Consider the following 11,754-nt stretch of genomic DNA (forward strand, 5'->3'; position numbering starts at 1 on the left):
ATATCTTGGTAGCCACAGAATATGTTACTAAATGGGTTGAAGCGGAAGCGTTACCTAGAGCTACAGAAGATTCGGTAGTTCAGTTTCTATTTCATTTGTTTGTACGATATGGCCTTCCGAGAGAAATAATTACAGATGGAGGACCTCAATTTGCCGGAAACAAATTAGCTGCAACACTTAACAACTATCACGTCCAGCACAAAATTACTACCCCATATCACCCACAGGCGAATGGGCAAGTAGAAAGCAGCAATAAGGTAATAGAATCAATTTTAACAAAAACCATTGCTTCACACAGGCGTGATTGGGCCGCCCGACTACCTGAAGCACTCTGGGCCTATAGAACCACCTGGAGAAGTACCACTGGTTATTCACCCTATCAATTAGTGTTTGGGAAACAACCTATTTTCCCCATAGAATTCAAAATCCAAACCATACGAACTGCACAGGAAGTTGGCCTAGATTTAAGTGAGGCACAAATCAATCGACTACAGCAGATTAATGAATTGGACGAAATAAGGCTCTCTGCATTATAGAATACAACACTTATTCAACAGCAGTGATCTAAATGGCATGATGCACTTATCAAGAACAAAGTCTTTCACGAAGGGGACTGGGCTCTGTTATATGACTCTCGGTTTCAGGATTTCCCGGGGAAACTGCAGACTCGATGGCTGGGGCCATATGAAATCCAGAAAGTACATGATAATGGGACCCTTACTCTCATTACAATCGATGGTTCTGGATATGCATTCAAGGTAAATGGCCATCGAGTTCGTCTCTATCGCAAGCCACTCACTCGGGAATCCTTCTATGATCAGCTACGTCAAAATACTGACATGAAAATTTTAGGAGAGGAAGTAAAATCTTCCTCACCTACAATTCAGTAAGGAACTCATTCTTTTGACTTGTACATAAGTGCTTGTATATACGTTTTTTAATATTTCTTTGATCTCTCTTTCTTAAGATTGCTCTTTACAGTCAGTGTGTTTTGTTGTTCCTTTTTTTTCAAACGGAACAGCATTTTTGAGTTTTTGCTGTTCCTTTTCCAGAAGGAACAGCAGTGGTTTGTTTTTGTGTCTTTGTTGTTCCTTTTTTCCAAAAAGAACAGCAGGTGTGAATTTTTGCTGTTCCTTTTCAGAAGGAACAACATTTTTGGATTTTTGCTGTTCCTTTTCAAAAGGAACAGCAGTTGCTTGTTTTCGTGTTTTTGGCATTGTTGTGTTTTTGCTGTTCCTTTTTCAAAAGGAACCGCACTTCGTGTTTTTGCTGTTCCTTTTTCAAAAGGAACAGCACTTCGTGTTTTTGCTGTTCCTTTTTCAAAAGGAACAACAGTTCGTGTTTTTACTGTTCCTTTTTCAAAAGGAACAACAGTTCATGTTTTTGCTGTTCCTTTTTCAAAAGGAACAACAGTTCGTGTTTTTTTTGTTCCTTTTTCAAAAGGAACAGCACTTTGGGTTTGCTGTTTTGAGTTTTGCTGTTCCTTTTTAAAGGAACATCGTTTTGAGTTTTGCTGTTCCTTTTCAAAGGAATAGCAGTGGTGAGTTTTTGTTGTTCCTTTTCAAAAAGGGATAGCATTTGCGAGTTTTTGCTGTTCCTTTCCAAAAGGAACAACATTTGACAATTTTTTTTTTTTTTAGACAGCACTCATGATCTTAGGAGAACGGCATCCCAACTATTTGCTTGCATGGATCCTTCTCTTTCAAAATGAACACCATAGTCATATCTTTGTCTCAGTGATGATTCATAATTGAGGATGCTTTTTCACCCATTGTCTCTCCAGTCTTTAAGATACAGCTATACACTTATGCAATGAACATCAATTACAACATGCCGAAGTCAGGATATCATAAAATCGCTATCTTTATAGAGCCTAGTATTGATAAAAGGACAAGAGGGGGGACATACTTACTTCTCATCATTGACTTATTCCCATTGCCCTGGTTGGTTATCTTTATCATGGCGATTTCCTTAAAAAAAAAATCTGATTATTACATAAGAATAAGAACAGAGGATTTATATTTTCCTGTTGGGATGATAAGACTTCTTCCGCCATTCCCACTCTTAAGGAGTGCTGAACCACCCTTATGTGTAAATATATAAGAAAAAGTACTGAAAAAAACAAAAGAAAAAAAAAAAGAAAAATGATGACGAATGTGATTTATTGTCAAATGCAGGATAGGGGGTCTCATCAAGAGCCAGCCTACCATGATCATCAAGTTGGAAGCGAAGTGGCATTCCCAGCATGGCCACCATACCAGGGATATGGTCCAAAGGTACACTAACTAAGCAGACCTTGGAACAGGGGGTCTCATCACGAGCCGGCCTGCCCACGTTTCGCGCCTTCCTGGTGAATGGCATTATGGTTACCTGGTTACCAAGCCAGCATAATGACCTGTATTTTGACTAAATATTTTTATACACATACAGGACCATGGTTCCGGGGGCGAAATAAACAACACTGCCAAGGTTATGGACACCTGTTGGCAGCAGAGCTCTGTTAATGGTATTGAAGTCATAAATGGTTACACCAACAGGGATAATATTAATACCTCTTTATTTCTTTTATTCTATGAATAATTCATATTTTATTCCCCGATTAACATATCACATGAATACTCATTACTACCAATCATGGCAAAGGAACTGACAATGACCCCTCGGGACTTCGTACGAGTGACAGACGTCCCATCCCCCGGCCTCACATCATATTATGAAAGCTCTTATGTAAAACGCGATCCACCTTTTTGCCTCGATTTCGGTATTTAGTTGTCTATCCAAAACATGGCGTAATTTTATATGTTGTTCTTTATGACTGGTAACGTGATGGCTGTTGCTCCTCTATTTGACGGCTGGGGCAACCTATCACATCGTGGGGGGGGAAGGTGATCTCATTACTCCACGGGTTACGTGTCACCACACCATTCGGGGTAGATAGTGTACGAAGGAATGGCATGGTTTAACGGTATGATAGTTCTATTTTACGCAAAGTTGCCATCCGCAATCCATTTTTGCTGCATGCTCTGTTTTTTCGCGACGATCACCTTCTCTGCATCCCAAAACAGCTCAGACATTTGCTGTTCCATTAAAAATTCTTAGTAGAACCATGGGAGGTAAGGCAGTCCGAAGCGAGCCCTAGGAAGAGATACCCGAGAATTCACATGCAGAGAACCAAGGAGAAGAAAATCCACCTGTTCATGAGGAAGAAATAAGGGATACTAGCTGGGAACAATCTGTTCCCGAAGCACCAGAAGAAATGCTGAACATAGGGGCAGATTTAAGGGCCAGGCCCAAACCCTCTGCCGAGACAAGGGAAATCAGGAAATTGAAGACTAAACAACAGAGGCTACTGAGCACTATAGCCCGACTCCGACAGAAAATTCGCATTCTGAAAGCTAGTCTGAGGATACAAAGGACCACACAGAAGAGGAAGAGGACCGCTACAGCAGAATCCTGTCGAACAAGAAGTCGAGGGACCTACACTCGCACTGTTGGTCGAAACCCGATTAGAAGACCTGCAGCTGTTCCAAATGACGCTGAGGAACAAACTGTTGTTCCAATGGCCACTGAGGGACAAACTGCTGTTCCAATTGCTACTGAAGAACAGACTGCCATTCCATTAGCAGAGGAACCACAACAACCTTTTGTTCATGTCAAGAAAGAAAAGGAGAATAAGGAGATCCAAACAGAGGCACCACCCTCAGGGGTGATCTGGGTTCTGAATTCTAAGCAGCATAACAAAAAGGTTCAGGTAAAAATCCCGGCCTCTACGGCCTTATGGAAAAAGGATCCAAAAACAAGAACCTTGCATAAAATGATGAAGGAAGCTCAACAGGAAACTGAAAGATTGAAAGAACACACAGTCCCCCGGGAGAGATATGAAGAGTTGCAGCAGCAACTTCGGAATATTAGTCAGTCCGAGAGCCAAGCCTTCAAAGGCTGGCAAAAAGAGCAGGAAAAGGTTGCAATGGTAACTCGTCGATTAGATATTGTTGTTAGGAAGATGGACACTGTGTGTTCCTTGTATAATGACGTTCTAGCCTGTAGGGCCCCTGCTAAAAACTATGCTTTATTTTTGCTTGAACGATATTTACGATTAAAGATAAAAGCTGTTAGGGCAGCTGCCCCTATACAAATCAACACCCTTAATGATTTCATAGATTGTTGCAAGCATTATGGAATTAAGGTCCAAAGATTATTATGTGAATTTTACTTGCATAACCTCATGCTAGACCAGGAAACTGATTTAAATCCTGGCCCTTTCGTTGGGGACATACAATTGCAAGCCTTTGTTTCCTTCGGGGTTAATCAGCTAAAATGGCTCAGGGCTTATACCACTTTCCAGAGACAGGAAAATAGCCTAGACTTGTGGGTGAGAGCTGAGCCTAGAGACCCAGTACGGTTATGGAGAGCACATAGGAACCTTATGAGAACCCCGGGTGTTATGGAGACATTAGGACCCATGCATGAGGATTTAATCAGACAAAATTTGGAATATTTTCTGACTATTAAAGACCTTGCTACCGATGCTGCAAAATTCCGATATCAGATTTCGAACACAAACATCCAGCTCAGGGAACCATTCAGATATGAAAATTTTGAGCTGGCAGCCAGCCATTTGAACCTTTATGGCGAGCGAATTTTGCAAGCAGGGCCATCCTGGTTAGGGTATCGATTTCCTAATCCAATCATTTGGCACCCTGCACCCAGATACCAGGCCTTGTATGAAATGCCTGAAGGTCAAACAAATCAATTTTTTGATGATTTGGTTGCTCATCACGGTTGTAGGTCTCCACACGAGATTCCCTCTCCGGCCTACTCTCTTACTGCTTTGCATATCAACTATAATGTTTTCATGAGGGCATGAAACAGGGTAAGCAGGGGGGTGTGTGGAGCTCTGGAAAGGTATGTTTTTGACAAACAATTTAGTGACTTTTCGGTAGCAATTGTAACCCTTTCTGCATAATGAACTTAAAGAGATAAAGCATTTTTAGTAGAATATGTGAGAATTAGTATGAAAACGTAATCACTGATAATTGTTATCTTTTCATGCAGGAAAGGGTGAAAACGAAGGATTGCTGTTTAAGAGGAAAAGACAAAGGAAGAGTAACTGCTGTCCCTTTGGGAGGGAACCGGATGCGAACGAGATCAAGCGGATCGAAGCAGAACGACCCGGGAAAGAAAGAAGAATTATCGATTCGGCGAAGCAGGGAAAGGAAAATCAAGGAGTAACGGCTTGGCGAATCCCTCAGGATCTTTGATCCTGAGGGATCGTTGTCTTGCTTATTTTTGCTACCTAGATACCTCCGCCATTTCTTTTATAAAAAGAGGCAGCAGTGTTAAGCTCAAGAGACCTTTTTTCAGATATGTAAATTTAAGTCTCAGTTTGAACTTTGATCATCGAGTCTCGTTAAGACTTGTTTTTGCTGTACTTTTGTTGATGCATTAATACTAAAGACCTGGTGCTTTATTTCATCTCTGCGTCTGGAGTAATCTAAGGCGGTGTATCCTTGGAAGCTAAGGGCCCGGCTCCGAAGGACACTTGCTTTTGTATCATTATAATTTGGTTTCTGTGTGGATTGTTTATATAGTTTGGTAATCTGACGTGTTTTTCATATGCTGTTCCATGCTCTGTTACGACTAATTCATTAATGGTTTCATTCGGGAGATTTATGTAAGTAACTCTGTATCGTGTAAATGAATCTCTTCAGAGTTGATTGCATGTTCACTATTTAAGCCAACTGTTTCTGTTACAGAGCCTTCATATTAAATATTGCTATTGGATTCATTTGAACTCTTATTCGTGGGAACCCGAAAGTAATATTATTCTATCTGGAAGCAGAGTCATATTCTCTGGAAACATCAGATTGCTATAATAAGTGTGTTGTGTATATATGATAAATGATGTTCCATAATTCATTTGTGAATATCACCTCATAAAGTAAGGTTCATTGGAATTGCTTTTGATGATTGTTATTTGATTGTGGAATGAGAGTTTAGTTCTAACTCGCGAGATCTAGTTTACTAAGTTGCTGTTCCATTTATTGCCGTTCCATTTACTGTTGTTCCATTTCAGATTTGCTGTTCCATTTTCCGTTTGGTGTTCCATTTTACTTTCCGCTGTTCCATTTCCTTGCATTTACTATTTTGGTGTGAGAGGAGGTCTAAAGCTGTAGTGAGTCAGCAAGTCGCTGCTTAGCTCCCAGATCTTTGGTCCATACTCTATTTTCCTTCCATCAGTTTCTAGAGGGATGGGTTATCGCTTCCGCACCCTTGACTGATAAATTGCCTGGTGTGATTCCTTTCTTTTAAAATCAAATTAGTTATAGTTTAGCAGCCATTTACTGTTGTATTTTCTAGACATTGTACTACGAAGCATTACTCTGACGAATAGCCTCGGATTGAGCTACTCTTTGCAATAACAAAGCGTTCCCGGATTGACTTATTAATGTAGCATAACTAGAGGTGAAAGAGACCCTTGTTACAGCTCTACAGAACCAAGACATCAAATTGGAAGAAATCAGAGGTATGTTGAAGGACCTGATAAAGGCGAAGCGAGAGGAGGATCCCAAGCAAGAGACGAAGGTAGACTGAAGAGTATGCTCAGTTATTCTTTTTGGTTTTGCATGCTGATATAAACTGCAGTGTTCTTTTGTTTAAGATAGCTTGTTAAAGTTTCTGATTATAGACAGTAAGGAATATATAGCAGATAAAAGACCGAAAGACTTATGTTAGATGTAAGTTTTGATGATAGATAAGTAAACCGAACCAGTCAATATTTTTGAGGGACCAACAGACCTGGTTTCCCTTCGGGGCAGGTTGAGGTCACCTTTGCATGTATACTCTATTTTCAATGTATATAATAGAAATGGTAACTCCGTAGCTTACAAAAAAAAAAATTTAATATTATATAGGATTAAAAATTTTATATAATTTAATTATTAATTGATAGTATAGATAGTAATTATTATTGTATAGGACCAATTTCTAGCTTAGCCTTTGAATCTCAACTCTTGGATTGTAACAATCTAGTGTAGAAGGAAATGCCTCAGATAGAAGAAGCACCCCTGGATGCGGGTGGCACAAATGAATTAAATGAGCGTCATGACAGATTGTAAAACCAGGTACTGCCAGCTGCAGGGCAGCGTGGCTTCCCAGGTTCTCACCTCGCGCAAGAGGGATAGCGTTATTAAGGATGGATATTGTAGGATTTTTGCATTAATGGAGTGCGTTGTTCAAAGCAACACTGTGGTTGTTATAATCATGGCGATCCTGTATGTTCTCTTCACACCTCGCGCTCAGTCTTATTGTTCCGGGCCCTAGTTTGATGTGGTTTTTGGTGACAGGCAGAACCTTGCAAACAGAGGCAAGCTCCAGGCCGGCTCTCTGTTTTTCTGGAAGAGGTTCTATTACGCTAAGGTTCCCCACGGCAGGATTAGCACGGCTTTAAGGGGTAAGCTCTCTAAAGCTCTTGAATTTAGAATTGGATGTTTTGCATCTCCGTCTCAGGCATTCTCTGTGCGTTTGATTCGGTCTCTATGTCAATCTTTTTATCCCCCTGTTGTTGTCTCTGGTCTTTCTAGTCTCTCTGTGCCTTCCCCTTCGCTCTTCATAATGGTTCGCCAGGGTGGGAGGAATTGTTCCGGGGGGCGACGTGGAAGCGGCAAACATCCAACCGCTAGTCATTTTGTGGAACCTGAACAGTCGCCTATCAATCTTCCCTCCTCTCATGTGGATGCACCTCCTCCGAGCCCTGTGCGCAAGCCAATTCCAAATAGTGCTTTCCAAACCACGCATTTCAAATTTCAAAGCAATCTGAATAGGCCTCTGATTACTGCTCACATCACTATAATCCTTTCGGAAGAAGAAAATCAAATCTCCCCTCTGTCATGCATGGCTCCTCATCCTTCTCAAAGTAGTGAGCATTTAATGGATGAGGGAAGCCCGGAGAATCGGAAGAGTGATAAGTTTGGTCAAGATGAAACTCCCAAAAGCATTCCGCCTCTTGAAGACATAAGTCCAGTGGCCGGGGAAGGGACTTTTGGAGCTACAAGTCATTCCTTGGCGAACCCAGTAAGCGAGATGGGTGGCAATGAAAGTTTGAGGATTGGCAGCGCGTGTCTGGTAGCGGAGAAGACTCCTGGTGAGGATGTGGAAGTTTAATGCCACCTGGGCCTGTTTTTTCTCCCTTTTTGGTTTTGATATCGCTCAGATGACCACTTCCAGGCAACTCTGCTCACAGTCAAGGTTCAGCATCTTCAGCCTGTTGTTTTGGCTTCCCTTCGAGGAAGTGGTTGTTTATTTACCAGCTGGTTTGCCAAGTATTTAGGCTTTTCTGCTGTGAATGTCTCTATCTTCGTTCTACGAGTCTCTCTCTGGGTTCTATATCTGTTTTCTAGCTCTTTGTAACTGGTATCCCCAGGTTCTTTTTGTAATGGGGCAGTTCTGTTGTGTTGAGTGCTCTCGGGTTCTGTTCTCTGAGGCCTCAACTCCATGTAAAAATATTCCTCTTTTCAGTTAATAGATTTTAGTCTTTGCAGAGAAATTTTTTTTATTATTATATAGAATGAAAAATTTAAATATAACTTTATTATTAATAACTTGTATAAATAGTAAATATTACTTATTATTTGTAAATATTATTATAAATTCAAAAAGGAAGCAACAACATGTTTTTATGGCTTTGTTTGAGCACGGTAAGCCGAAATCCTTTTGACGTTTGGTGTAGTAGGTAGATAGGAGGAAGAATGACAAACAAAAGACGCTGGAATCCTAGAACATTATATGTATGTTTTGTGGACTCAATTGGCAAGCGAGGGAGGTTGAGCAGATACTTTGAGTAACCAATTTGTAGTAAGGATTCGAGAGTCAAAGTACTGGTGCATTCAATTACAATAGGGCTCAATTGTCAGCTTTGTTGAGGTCGGTAGAGTGGACCCAAAGTTATGTGAAACCAACTATAATGGTATCGACTCGCAACCAATCAAATAGTCAGAAGCCATGTCATGGTGCATAGGTATATAGTTGGAAGTGTTTGCAAGGAGCCTCAAGACATTATAACTAACATCTAGATTTTCCAACTTAGACATTGTTGTGATTATGCAAGACACTTGGTTATACCAAATTAAGCACAAGTATGGAAATGTTTCAATCCAATAACATAATAATTTTACATTATAATTGTTCTACTTAAAAAAACTTTGTGATTTCATAAACTACTTTGGTCAAAATAATATTAGCTATAAGACAACAAACTTAGAAAAATATAATTAAGTAAAGGTTAACAAAATCAAACTCAACATTTTATGCACATAAAATTTAAAACTAAGGCTTATGCTTTGCCCATTATTATAATTACATCCCTCTCAATCACCCCAATGAATACTTCGTTTTTGTAACTATATTTATGTTAAGAAAAAATATCTACAATGTAACTTTTTCAAATGTAACAATGAATTCATACTTTTCAAAATTCATTAATTATATATAAAACTCAATCAAATAATAAAGAATTATTATTTCATAATCACAAGATTATGAAATTAACTAAATGATTTATAAACAGATCCTCAAAAAAAAAACATTTAATCTCCCATAATTAAATAGCAAAAGACGGGAAATACAACATAAATTTTAAAATAAATAATAATAAATATTTATGCCTGGTAAATAATTCATCTCTCGCTCAATGTGGTAGATATGCAAAGATGAATGAAAATAATTATATTCTTCAAACATTAATGAAATAAAAATAAATTATTATTTTTTATATTTTAATTAAGACGAAATGGTTTTTAGGTTTTTTAATTAATTTTAATTATATTATAGTAAATATTTAAACCATTTTCTATATAAATTAGACAATATGTTATTGGGCAAAGAGGTCCTTTATAACTCAATATAGGGGAGAGGTGTAGATGTGATGTAAGAAAGTACACTCAAATTTTGTAAACTAAACTCAAACCCATTGGGCCAAGAGGTTAGCCCAGTATAGGGGACAGTATAGGGGAGATGTGTACAGGGGACATATAGGGGAGATGCCTACATGTGATGTAAGGAAGTATATAAACATTTTTACATATCAGCTCAATGTGTTCAATTTATATTAATATGTTCAATTTATATGATGTAGAGGATTTGTAAACATTTACATTTCACCTTTGCTAAATAATAATAAAAGGTTAAAAGTCATATAAAGCCTAGTATGGAAGAGATGTTGTAGTGGTTAAAATTAGTAAAAATAATAAAATTCAGTTTGTTATATTTTAATTTTATTTTTATTAATAAAATTATGAATAACATAAACGAAAATCATAATATACATTTCACATTAAAATATATTCTATGAATACATACATACTCTATCTCTCTCGGCTTTCTATGAATACATACACACTCTACCTCCCTTTGGTTTTGAACCCACACTTTACGATGGATATTATCATCTTATAAATAGGTTTTGTTACAATACTATCGGCCAATACCATGGCTCATCAATACTACATGCCAAAAACCATCTCTCATTTCACAATCAAAATCTTTTATAAATATTTTTTTATTATTTAATTTTATTACATTTTTTATTGGAGAGACACTCTCTAGCCTAGTATGGAAGAGATCTTGTAATGTTCTATTATGTTATGTCATATAAAAAAATGACTTGATCAAATCACATTAAAAAGTAATAATAATAATATTATTAATTAAAACATTTTGACTCAATGAAATTACATAAAAATAAAAATAAAAATGAAACGAAATGAAATAATAAGTATCATTATTATTTATTAATAATTTTATCACCGTAGATCCATCTTAACTTTGGATCTATCAAGCTCTGAGAGGGATCAAATCTCTCCATATGTAAACCATTCCACAAGTTTTGCGCATTGAGAAATTGGATCTATCAAGCTAGAGGGATCAAATCTCTCCAGATGTAAACCATTCCACAAATTTTTCACAATGAAAAATTTCATCCCTCTCAGCACTTGATAGATCCGGAGTTAAGATGGATCTAGGCTAATTTTAACAAATCCATACTAAATTTCATTCAATTTTATTAAAAAATACAAATCCATTAAATAATTAAAGGGTAATAAGTTAATTAACTATGTTGAAAGGCATTCCTATTTTGGAATAAGTCCTCGAGAGTTGTTTTTTTGTAAGCAAGAAAATATCTTTTTATTACCAAAAATGATTTACATAGAATACAAGATGATGCAAACAAGAGAAGCTTGTGTTCATATAAAGAGATGTCTACAAAAATCCATTTCTAAGTCATGGGTAAAGGACCATCTTCCCTTAACAAGGAAACCAGATGATCCCTTGGGGAAAACATGAGAAAATTTGAGGTGGTTTAGTTCATATTCAATGCAAAAATGGTGGTGTCTAGATGGATTGGAAAAATTGAACTAACCATGAAAAAAAAAAGAATACAGAGGCACGTAAAGCTTAATGAGGGACCTAGTCATGTTTATTACCTAGCACTGGAGTGTCTTGAGGTTGATGCTTCTTGGCTTTGGCTTTTTCCTCTTGCTCCATCATGTCGAAGTAGGTGAAAGGATTGGTCATGTTAATTACCTAGCACTAAAGTGTCTTTAGGCGGATACTTCTTGGCTTTTAATTTGTTTGCCTACTCTATCATGTCCAGGTAGGTGAAAGGATCTTCATACCCTTCAGGAAGCTTGGGAGGATGCCCCCATTCAATTACATAGTCATATGAGCTTGCACCATGTTGAGAGGATTCTCCTTTAG

This window comes from Pinus tabuliformis, chromosome 2_2 (assembly GCF_031772625.1).
Source record: "Pinus tabuliformis cultivar Carrire ecotype Pingquan chromosome 2_2, CPIR1, whole genome shotgun sequence".
Lineage (NCBI taxonomy): Eukaryota > Viridiplantae > Streptophyta > Pinopsida > Pinales > Pinaceae > Pinus > Pinus tabuliformis.